General features: G+C 40.6%; 1 pseudogene; it reads right to left on the reverse strand.

The window, feature by feature from the left end:
- Window positions 1-3,097: 3,097 nt before the first annotated feature.
- Window positions 3,098-11,786, reverse strand: LOC101600415 (annotated as a pseudogene).
- Between the last annotated feature and the right edge of the window lie 275 nt (window positions 11,787-12,061).

The raw sequence follows: 12,061 nt of genomic DNA on the forward strand, positions 1-12,061 counted from the left end.
CTCTCTCTCTCTCTCTCTCTCTCTCTCACACACACACACACACACACACACACTCCCTCCCCCCTCCTTGCAAATAAATAAATATTTTTAAAAGCTGGGCTTGGTGGCCTTAGTTTGTAATTCCAGCGATGGGACATAGGAAGAAAAACTGGGAAGATCCCTGCAGCCTGCAGGCCAGCTAAATGTAGCCTACTTGGTAAAGTTTCAGGCCAATGAAAACAATTCTGTCTCAAACAAAAGGTGGAAAGCACCTGAAAAAATGCCCCTGAGGAATGAAACTGGTAGTTTTTCTCTGGCCTCCATCTCTATAATACACACACACACACACACACACACACACACACACACACACACGAAAGAAAGAAAGAAAGAAAGAAAGAAAGAAAGAAAGAAAGAAAGAAAGAAAGAAAGAAAAAGAAAAGCAAAGGAAAATAGGGCTGGAGAGATTGTTTAGCGGTTAAGATGCTTGCCTATAAAGCCGAAGGACCCAGGTTTGATTCCCCAGTACCCACATAAGTCAGATGCACAAGGTGACACATGCATCTGGAGTTTGTTGGCAGTGGCTGGAGGCCCTGGCATGCCCATTCTCTCTTTCTCTCTCCCTCTTAAATAAATAAGTAAATAAATAAGTAAATAAATAAATAAATAAAAATGTTTATAAAAAGAGAGCTGGAGAGATGGCTTAGCAGTTAAGGAGCTTGCATGTGAAGCCTGAGGACTCTCCAGATCCCAAGTAAGCCAGACACATAAGGTGATGCAAGTGTACAAGGTCAGACATGCACACATGTCTGGAGTTAGCTTGTGGTGGCTGGAGGCCCTGGTGTGCCAATTCTCTCACACTCTCTTTCCCTCTCTCTCAGAAAAAAAATGAAGAATGAAAAAAAATAACAGCTAGCATAGTCTGGAAGACACCTCATGCTGCTTCCTCCTCACTGTGACTCACTGAGTGCTTGTCTCCTCTGATCGTGAAGCTCAGGAGGAAACAATGGCACTGAACCTGTCAAGCCCTAAGTTGTTTTATTTATTTATTTATTTTCGAGGTAGGGTCTCACTCTAGTCCAGGCTGACCTGGAATTCACTATGTATTCTCGGGGTGGCCTTAAACTCATGGCTATCCCCATACCTCTGCCTCCTGAGTGCTGGGATGAAAGGCACATGCCACCATGCCCAGCTTTAATATTTTTTAAAAAGTAATTTTTTGTGGATTTTGTTTTGTTTTTTTTTTTTTTTGAGGTAGGGTCTCACTCTAGCTCAGGCTGACCTGAGAATTCAGGAATTTCCTTTGTAGTCTCAGGGTGCCCTTGAACTCAGGATGATCCTCCTACCTCTGCTTCCTGAGTGCTGGGATTAAAGGTGTGCGCCACCATACCAGGCTCAACTTTTTAATGTTTTGTACAACTTATTTTTTTAGGGTTTCCTTTAATTTTTTTTATTGACAACTTCCATGATTGTAAACAATATCCCATGGTAATTCCCTCCTTTCCCCTTTGAAATTCCACTCTCCATTATGTCCTCTCCCTCTCTTAATCTGTCTTTTATTTTATTTTATTTTTTTAATTTTAATTAGCATTTTCCATGATTATAAAAAAAATCCCATGGTAATTCCCCCCCCCCCCCCACTTTCCCCTTTGTCTCTTTTATTTTGATGTCATGATCTTTTTATCCTATTATGATGGTCTTGTGCAGGGAGTGTCAGGCACTATGAGGTCATGGATATCCAGGCCATTTTGTGTCTGGAGGAGCATGTTGTAAGGAGTCCTACCCTTCCTTTGGCTCTTACATTCTTTCTGCCACCTCTTCTGCAGTGGACCCTGAGCCTTGGAAAGTGTGATAGAGATATTTCAGTGCTGAGCACTCCTTTGTCACTTCTTCTCAGCACCATGGTGCCTTCTGAGTCATCCCAAGGTCACTGCCATCTGAAAAGAGAAGCTTCTCGAACCAAAGGTGAGAGTAGCATTAATATACGGGTATGAACATTAAGAGAGCTGGGCAGTTTGGTGAGCATAGTATATACATTTAGCCAGACAGCAGCAATCGTTACACCCCTAGGGGTCATGACTACCCCTACAACTTTATTTTTTAAAATCTTATTAATGTACAGACATAAACACATTTTGAGAACAAACTACATAAACAGATCTTTCCTGTGCTCTAGGAATGTCAGAAGTCAAGCTGTTAACTTAAAGTGCTAAAACTGAAGGCACTTCACAAAATCTGTTCACTGAAATAGTTATACATCCTCTTTTACATCCTTCACTTCATAAGTGGCAGTCGACATCTGTTTGAAGGACATGCAGAAATATAACTTCATTGCAGTAAAAGATAAATTATTGAGTGCCCAACTGTCTTGCTTTTGGTGACCTGAAATCTGCTTTAAATTTCCTCTTTGGAGTTGGAGAGATGGCTTAGCAGTTAAGTGCTTGCCTGTGAAGCCTAAGGACCATTGTTTGAGGCTCGATTCGCCAGGACCCATGTTAGCCAGATGCACAAGAGGGCGCATGTGTCTGGAGTTCATTTGCAGTGGCTGGAGGCCTGGCGTGCCCATTTGCTCTCTCTCTCTCTCTCTCTCTCTCTCTCTCTCTCTCTCTCTCTGTCTCTTTCTTTCTCTGTCACTCTCAAATAAATAAATAAAAATAAACAAAAAAAATTTCCTCTCTGAAGCAGAAACAACAAGGGCTCAGCAGTGGGAATGGAATGCAATAGTTACTATTACATAACGCAATAGAAATATACTATATATCTATATATTATATAGTTAACAATTTTAATTTAATAAATGTACATTATATATTAATGTATAATAACATATAATATAATAATAGTAATATACTATTGCATAATGCAATAGTTACTTCGGAGGCCAGACAGGCTGCAGCTAGTGGGCATTTTACCACTCCCTCCGAGGCAGCCAGAGCCCTTTGTTTGTATGGTAGAGGTTTTGTGAAGTATGTAAACAATCATTAGATGAACACTTCAGAACCAGTGAACTAAAAGAAAGTATCACATTTATTACTTTAAATATTTAGGTTGCTAAGAATTCTAAAACGTTACACAGTTAGAGGTAGATGATAACAGTCCCAAGTTTCCATGGAATCTATTAATTTGGTATCTGGACATCAAACAGATCACAAACTCCTTCATTATCATTCAAATTAAAGTTGTTATCTGCTGGGGGTGGAGAAAGCTGTAAGAGAGGAAACACATCAGAAGACATCGATATCTCCGCCAATAGATCCTGCTGAAGATATTTCTGTAGCTGGTGTCTGCTGAAAGTCTGGCTTCTTCCAAGAGCATGTTGCGCAGGCAGGTTCTGTCCAGCTGCTATGCTGGACATCTGTGGAGTCACTGGAGCGGAAGGCTGGGAGGAAGGTGTGTGAAGTCATCAGGTGAGTAATAGGAAACACCACAGGTGTAGATGAACTGGACTCTATTTATAAGCAGCATGTGGATAGAGATCCTGAGTGACTCCTTAGCTGTATCTAGTATTTCTTTTGTCCTTTCTGACGCATTTCTCGTACCTCCAACTGTGTACCAGAGGGTGCCTGAATGTCCAACAGTGTATCAGCATTAAAGCAATTTCAGACGTCTTCATGAGTTACAAAGGAAAATCTATTAATGTAGTCATCCATCAGATTTGTGATGTACTGTTGTAGCCACAATTTCTGTTGGTCAAGTTAGTTTTAGATCCTTTCCTTTAGTTCTAGATCTTCAATTTCAGCTATAAGAAATCTTTATCTTTAACTTCTTTTGTATTATAGCCAGCACCAACACCTTTCCATTGGATACTAGTTTTTGATTTTTTTCCAATCAGATCAATTCCTTCTGAGACACTGGTGATATTACAAATTAAATTATTTTCTGCTTCACAGCCAAATTATCTGCAGCTGCTTTGAGATCCAGGATGCTGTCCTGCGCCTTCTGTAGTGGACTTGGTGGTGACAGCCCCAAGCTCTACTGGCAACAGCTGTGAGGACAGTCCCCTGGAGGCAGGAGGAGGCAGCACCGGCAGCTGGGTGGGGGCCAGACCTTGGGTGCCAGCTGTCTTGAGCTCACAGGTTCTCCCACCTGCCTCCCCAAAGAAAGTAATTTTTTAAAATCTTTCTCCCTCTCTCTCTCATTTAAAAAATAAAAAGGGACTTCCAGTTAAGATGGCGGTGTAGGTACCACGCCAAAGCAGCCTAGGGGGGAAAAAGACCGAAAAAACTCAGCAAAATACACACTTTTACTAAAAAGTGAGGTGTATAGGAAATGAAACAGCAGTGGAGAAGTAAAGAGATCCAGAGCATCCAGAGCCCACACAGGCCAGCAAAAGTGGCCCTGGCAGGTCTGCCCACCATGGCGGCAGGGCGCACCAGAAAGCCGCCAGGCTCGGCTCCAGCCGCAGGACAAGCCAGGTGCGGGATTTTCCCCTCACACCGCGCTCTTCGCAACTCGGGAAACATGAGGGGAGAGCGGCAGCGAGCAGCGGAGAAGACCGCGAGGTAGAAGAACACGTGGAGCAGCGAGAGAACCAGAGCAGCCGCGGCTCCCTCCCCTCCCCCACCGCCTGTGCACAGCTCCAGCGAACAGAGCAGCGGCCCGGGACCGGCCACGCCAACTTGAGCGAAGAGCGAGACCCAAGCAGGAGCAGAGTCCGGTAGCAACATCGGCAGCTCCGGCACCAGCAGCAGTGGCCCCAGCAGCTTCAGGGGCAGCAGTCGCAGCTCCAGCAGCAGCAGCGGAGGATCCGGCAGTGGCAGCTAAAGCAGCAGCAGCAGTAGACCCAGAAGAAGTGACAGACCCAGGAGCAGCAGCTTTAGCAGCAGTGGTTCCAGCAGCGGGGGTGCCCATCTGCAGGGACACAGTTGCCAGGTTCGATTTGCCCCACAGGAAAAGCCAGTGCCCAGCTCCAGAAATCAGAACAGCAGCCCAACGACCCAGCCAGCAGCTTGACTGAGACCAAAATCATCCAAAAAGGTAACTGGGATTGATTGCACCAGGGAAGGGTCTCACTTGGTCACAAGCTGACTTAGATCCCTCAACAGATCAGAAATCTTAACCTCTTTGTTGCTAAAGGATCTGGTTGTTATAATAACTACTCTTGCATAAATATTCAGGGCTGTTTTTGATTGAATGTGTACAGTGTTTAGTTAAATTTTAGAATCTACCTGTATTTTATTCCACTCAGCTTACTTGAATACTCCCATATCAGGGAAATGCAACCCCTAGGAACACCTTTGTAGATACACTGAGAGCCTTAAGAGCCACACCTAACATCTTAAGCTCCTATCCTGAAGATATATAACATCAAATCAATTGATACAGCTAAGAATACCTAGCTAGCTAGAAAATCCAAACATTAACTTAATCCAAGATGCAAAAATATATACATTATAACACAAGAAACACTAAAAAGCAAGACAATATAAATCTGCCTAACACTATTAAAACATCAGAAATGACCTCCAGTGGGAATGAGTTAGAGGAAATGCCTGAGAAAGATTTCAAAAGAATGTAAATATGTTCAAAGAAGTCAGAGAACAAATCAAAGGAGTCAAAGAGGAACTCAAAGAGGAAATCAAAGGAATCAAAGAAGATGCAAGACACCAATTTCATGAAATAAAGAAGGCAATAAAAACATAAATAAGGAAATAGAAATAATAAAGAAAAACCAGTCAGAATTGCTAGCAATGAAGAACACAGTTAATGAAATAAAAAAACTCTGTAGAAAATCTCACCAGTAGAGTGGCTGGGCATGGTGGCGCATGCCTTTAATCCCAGCACTCGGGAGGCAGAGGTAAGAGGATTGCAGTGAGTTTGAGGCCACCCTGAGACTCCATAGTGAATTCCAGGTCAGCCTGGGCTAGAGTGAGACCCTACCTTGAAAAAACAAAAACAAACAAACAAACAAAAAATCTCACCAGTGGAATGGATGAAGGAGAGGACAAAATATCTAAGCTAGAAGACCAGCTGGCAGATCTAATACAGTCCAACAAAGAGAAAGACAAACTTATAGAAAAGTATGAGTGGGAATTTCAAGATATTTGGGACACTATGAAAAGATCGAATATAAGAATTCAGGGCATAGTAGAAGGAGAAGAATTCCACTCCAAAGGCATAGTAGGCGTCTTCAACAAAATCATAGAAGAAAACTTCCCCCAAATTGGGAAAGAGGTGCCAATGCAGATACAGGAAGGCTTTAGAACCCCAGCCAGACAAAACCTGGAAAGAACCTCTCCTCGCCATATTATAATCAAACTACCAAACATACAAACCAAGGAAAAAATACTGAAAGCAGTTAGAGAGAAAAATCAAGTTACCTACAAAGGCAAGCCCATCAGAATAACAGCAGATTATTCAACACAAACTTTAAAAGCCAGAAGCACTTGGAGTGATGTATTCCAAGTTCTGAAAGATAACAACTGTCAACCAAGGTTACTTTATCCTGCAAAGCTATCCATTCAAATAACTGAAGAAATAAGGACATTCCATGACAAAAGCAGGTTAAAGGAGTATTTGAAGACAAAAGTAGCTCTACAGAAAATACTTCACAGGATCCTCCATGCTGAAGAAAAGGAAAAGCACACATATAAGAAACCTGGAAAAAACAAGCAATACTCAAATACTAGTTAACACAAGAAAGCAAAGGTAGAACTGGAATGACAAAAAAAAAAAAAAAGTCAAACATAAATACACACCTTTCAATAATATCTCTTAATATCAATGGCCTCAATGCCCCAATGAAAAGACATAGGTTTGCAGACTGGGTTAAAAAGCAGGATCCTACAATTTGTTGTCTCCAAGAAACTCACCTTTCTACAAAGGATGGACATTATCTTAGGGTGAAAGAATGGAAAACGGTGTTTCAAGCAAATGGGCCTAGAAAACAAGAAGGGGTTGCTATCCTAATATCTGACAAGGTAGACTTCAGTCCAATGTTGGTCAAGAAAGATAAGGAAGGTCACTTTATATTGATTAAGGGCATACTCCAAAGGGAGGACATTACAATCCTAAACATATATGCACCTAACATGGGGGCTCCCAAATTCCTCAAACACTATTAGAACTAAGGTCACAGATAACACCAAACACAGTGGTGGTGGGTGACTTTAACACCCCACTCTCATCAATTGACAGGTAATCCTGGGAAAAACTAAATAGAGAGGCATCTGGACTAAATGAGGTCATAGAAGGAATGGACCTAACAGATATATACAGGACATTTCATCCAAAGGCTGCAGCATATACATTCTTTTCAGCAGCACATGGAACATTCTCTAAAGTAGACCATATATTAGGACACAAAGCAAATCTTAACAAATTCAGGAAAATTTAAATAATTCCTTACATTCTATCTGACCACAATGGAATTAAACTACAAATCAGTAGCAAGAAAGGCTATAGAGCATACACAAAATCATGGAAACTAAACAATACACTACTAAATGATGAATGGGTCAATGAAGAAATCAAGAAGGAAATCAAAAAATTTATAGAGTCAAACGATAATGAGAATACAACATACCAAAATCTCTGGGACACAATTAAGGCAGTTCTAAGAGGTAAATTTATAGTCTTAAGTGCCTGTATTAAGAAATTAGAAAGGTCGCAAGTAAACAACCTAATGCTTCATCTTAAAGCCTTGGAAAAAGAAGAACAAGGCAAACCAAAAATCAGTAGACGGGAAGAAATAATAAAGATTAGGGCAGAAATTAATGAAATAGAAACAAACAAAAAAACAATCCAAAGAATTAATGAAACAAAGAGTTGGTTCTTTGAAAGGATAAACAAGATTGATAAACCCTTAGCAACTCTGACCAAAAGAAAGAGAGAAGAGACACAAATTAATAAATTTAGAGATGAAAAAAGGTAACATCACAACAGATTCCAGAGAAATTCAAAAACTCATAAGGACATACTATAAAAGCATATACTCCACAAAGTATGAAAATCTGAAAGAAATGGATGATTTCCTTGATTTATATGACCTACCTAAATTAAATCAAAATGAGGTTAATCACTTAAATAGACCTATAACAAACATGGAGATCCAAACAGTTATCAATAATCTCCCAACTAAAAAAATCCTAGGCCCAGAGGGATTCACTGCTGAATTTTACCAGACCTTTAAGGAAGAACTAACACCATTATTTCTTAAGCTTTTCCAGGAAATAGAAAAAGAAGGAATTCTACCAAACTCCTTCTATGAGGCCAGCATCACCCTGATACCAAAACCAGGCAAGGATAGAAAAAAAAAAAAAAAAGAAAGAAAGAAAATTACAGACCAATCTCTGTAATGAACATAGATGCAAAAATTCTCAACAAAATATTAGCAAGCAGAATACAAGAGTATATCAGAAAGATCATTCACCCTGACCAAGTAGGCTTTATCCCAGAGATGCAGGGATGGTTCAATGTACGCAAATCTATAAATGTAATACATTATATAAATGGGTTGAAGGACAAAAATCACATGATCATCTCATTGGACGCAGAGAAAGCATTTGACAAAACCCAACATCCCTTCATGATAAAAGTCCTACAGAGACTGGGAATAGAAGCAACATATCTCAATATAATAAAAGCTATTTATGACAAGCCTACAGCCAACATATTACTAAATGGGGAAAAACTGGAAGCTTTTCCACTAAAATCAGGAACAAAACAAGGGTGCCCACTGTCCCCACTTTTATTCAACATAGTTTTGGAAGTCTTAGCCATAGCAATAAGGCAAGAGACACACATAAAAGGGATACAAATTGGAAAGGAAGAGATCAAGTTATCATTATTTACAGATGACATGATTCTATACATAAAGGACCCTAAAGACTCTACTAGCAAACTGTTAGAGCTGATCAAAACCTACAGCCATGTAGCAGGATACAAAATAAATACACAGAAGTCAGTAGCCTTCATATATGCTAGTAACAAACACACAGAGGATGAAAGCAGATAATCACTCCCATTCACAATTGCATCAAAAAATATAAAGTACCTTGGAATAAACCTAACCAAGGAAGTAAAGAATCTCTACAATGAGAACTTTAAAACACTCAAGTGAGAAATTGCAGAAGACACTAGAAAGTGGAGAAACATCCCTTGTTCCTGGATTGGAAGAATCAATATTGTGAAAATGGCAATCTTACCAAAAGCAATCTACACATTTAATGCAATCCCTATCAAAATTCCAAAAGCATTCTTCATGGAAATAGAAAAAACAATCCAAAAATTCATTTGGAATCACAAAAAACCTCAAATATCTAAAATAATACTGAGCAACAGAAGTAAGGCTGGTGGTATTACCATACCTGATTTTAACCTACACTACAGAGCCATAGTAACAAAAACAGCGTGGTACTGGCACAAAAACAGACATGTAGATCAGTGGAACAGAGTAGAGGACCCAGATGTAGGTCCAGTTAGCTATAGCCACCTGATATTTGATAAAAATGCCAAGAATACTCATTGGAGAAAAGATAGCGTCTCCAGCAAATGGTGTTGGGAAAACAGGATATATATCTGCAGAAGGATGAAAATCGATTCTTCTCTCTCGCCATGCACAAGAATTAAGTCCAAATGGATTAAAGACCTTAACATCAGACCTGAAACTCTGAAACTGCTAGAGGAAAGAGTAGTGGAAACCCTTCAACATATTGGTCTTGGCAAAGACTTTCTGAATACAATCCCAATTGCTCAGGCAATAAAACCACAGATTAATCACTGGGACCTCACGAAATTACAAAGATTTTGTACTGCAAAGGACACAGTAAAAAAAGCAAAGAGGCAACCTACAGAATGGGAAAAAATCTTCGCCAGCTAATATCTGATAGAGGATTAATATTTATTATTATTAATATTATTAATATTAATTAATTAGTATTATTAATATCTATTTCCATTGTGGAAATCTGTGTGGAGGTTCCTAAAACAGCTAAAGATTGATCTACCATATGACCCAGCTATAGCATTCCTAGGCATATATCCTAAGGACTCATCTCATTTCCTTAGAAGTACGTGCTCAACCATATTTATTGCTGCTCAATTTATAATAGCTAGGAAATGGAACCAGCCTAGATGTCCCTCAACTGATGAGTGGATAATGAAGATGTGGCACATTTATACAATGGAGTTCTACTCAGCGATAAAGAAAAAGGCAGTTACGAAATTTGCAGAAAAATGGATGGATCTGGAAAGAATTATACTAAGTGAGGTAACCCAGGCCCAGAAAGCCAAGCGCCACATGTTCTCTCTCATATGTGGATCCTAGCTACAGATGATTGGGCTTCTGCATGAGAAGGAAAATATTTAGTAGCAGAGTCCAGTAAGTTAAAAAGGAGATATAAAGGGAAGAGAAAGGAAGGGAGGAGGGTACTTAATAGGTTGATATTGTATATATGTAAGTAGAATGATTGAGATGGGGAGGTAATATGATGGAGAATGGAATGTCAAAGGGGAAAGTGGGGGGTGGAGGGAGGGTATTACCATGGGAATTTTTTTATAATCATGGAAAATGTTAATAAAAATTAAATAAAATTAAAAAAATAAAAAATAAAAAGGCCAGTCTGTTGGACTTACCTCAAAAAATATTTTATTTTATTTTATTTTATTTATTTATTCGAGAGAGAGAGAGCAACCAAGAGCAAGCGAGTGCACCAGGGCCTCTTGCTACTGCTAACAAATTCCAGACACAGGCACCACTATGTGCATGTGGCTTTCATGGGCTCTGGGGAATGGAACTGAGAGGTGGTACAGTTAGGGTGACTGGTTATATGAAAGTAAAGACAGGTAAGTGTGCATTGCTAGAAATCAAGGGTGATTCAACTTCTTATTTCTTGCCTGGCTCCTTAGACCTATTTTTCCACAAACAACCTGGACCCCTCTTTGGAAAGTTTTTTCTAGGATTTAAATCTGATCCTAATGCTGTGGTTGGTGAAGCTTAGACCCAAGAACTTGGCTAGCCAGCCTCTAGCCCTAACTAATTAGCTGTGCTTCTGGTTCCTCTGAGCCTGAGGGCAGGGCTCACCACTATAAGGTTATAAATACATTTTTGTTGTTGTTGTTGTTGTTTTGTTTTCTGAGGTAGGGTCTTACTCTAGCTCAGGCTGACCTGGAATTCACTATGGAGTCTCAGGGTGGCCTCAAACTCATGGTGATCCTCCTACCTCTGCCTCCCAAGTGCTGAGATTAAAGGCTTGTGCCACCACGCCCAGCTCTCTATAAATACATTTGTAAGGGGAGAGCATGCTGTCTGAGATACCCGATCATTTGGGAACATTCAGCTGCTGGTGAGTTCCCCTCAGCTGGTCCTGGTCTGGCTGAGGGGAGAACCCCAGTGCTGACTGTCCATGTGGCTTTGTCTCTTCTAGCCCCTCACAGGGCAGGAGTTCCTTGAGCTTTGCTTTGTCTTTCCATGGGTTTTCCAGGCCCTCCATGTGGGATCTCTAGCCACATGGGTGCCGTTCCTTGGCTCTGTATTTCCCTCAATAAATCTAACAGTTTGATAATTATCCTTCTCAGTCTCTTTTATTCAATTCTTTAGTTACAACTAGAACCTAGGACCTAGGATTTATGGTTCAAGGACTTTCCTGAACCCTGAGCACCCTATTACAGAACCTAGGTCCTTAGGCTTCGCAGACAAGTACCTTACGTGACAAGCCATCTCTCCAGTCCCCCATGTTGTTCTGAGTGTGCCCCAAGTAACGCATAAGCAGTGCACCCACACAAGTCCTCAGAGCACAGAGTGGAGGATACTTCTTGCACTTGAGTGCCCTGGGGTTCACAGAACCCCTGAAGTTGGTGACAGCCATCAATTCGGTGCTAATAGTAGAAAAGGCTTCACTTTTGGAGGAAAACATTGGTCCAAAGACCAGGGCCCAACAGGAGATAGTTTACGGGGTAACCCAAAGTAAGTAGCTTTCTCTTAGCTAAAGGGTAGGGAAAAATCTAGGTCCTTTCACTTTACTACATGTCAGAAACTTCAGAAGGGTCTGGCCTTTCCTTATCCCTGTTCCCTTAGTGAGTCCTGCTGCTGCCTTCCTAGAAAATTAAGGTTTCTGTACTGGAGAGGTGGCTCAGCAGTTAC

This window comes from Jaculus jaculus, chromosome 1 (assembly GCF_020740685.1).
Source record: "Jaculus jaculus isolate mJacJac1 chromosome 1, mJacJac1.mat.Y.cur, whole genome shotgun sequence".
NCBI lineage: Eukaryota > Metazoa > Chordata > Mammalia > Rodentia > Dipodidae > Jaculus > Jaculus jaculus.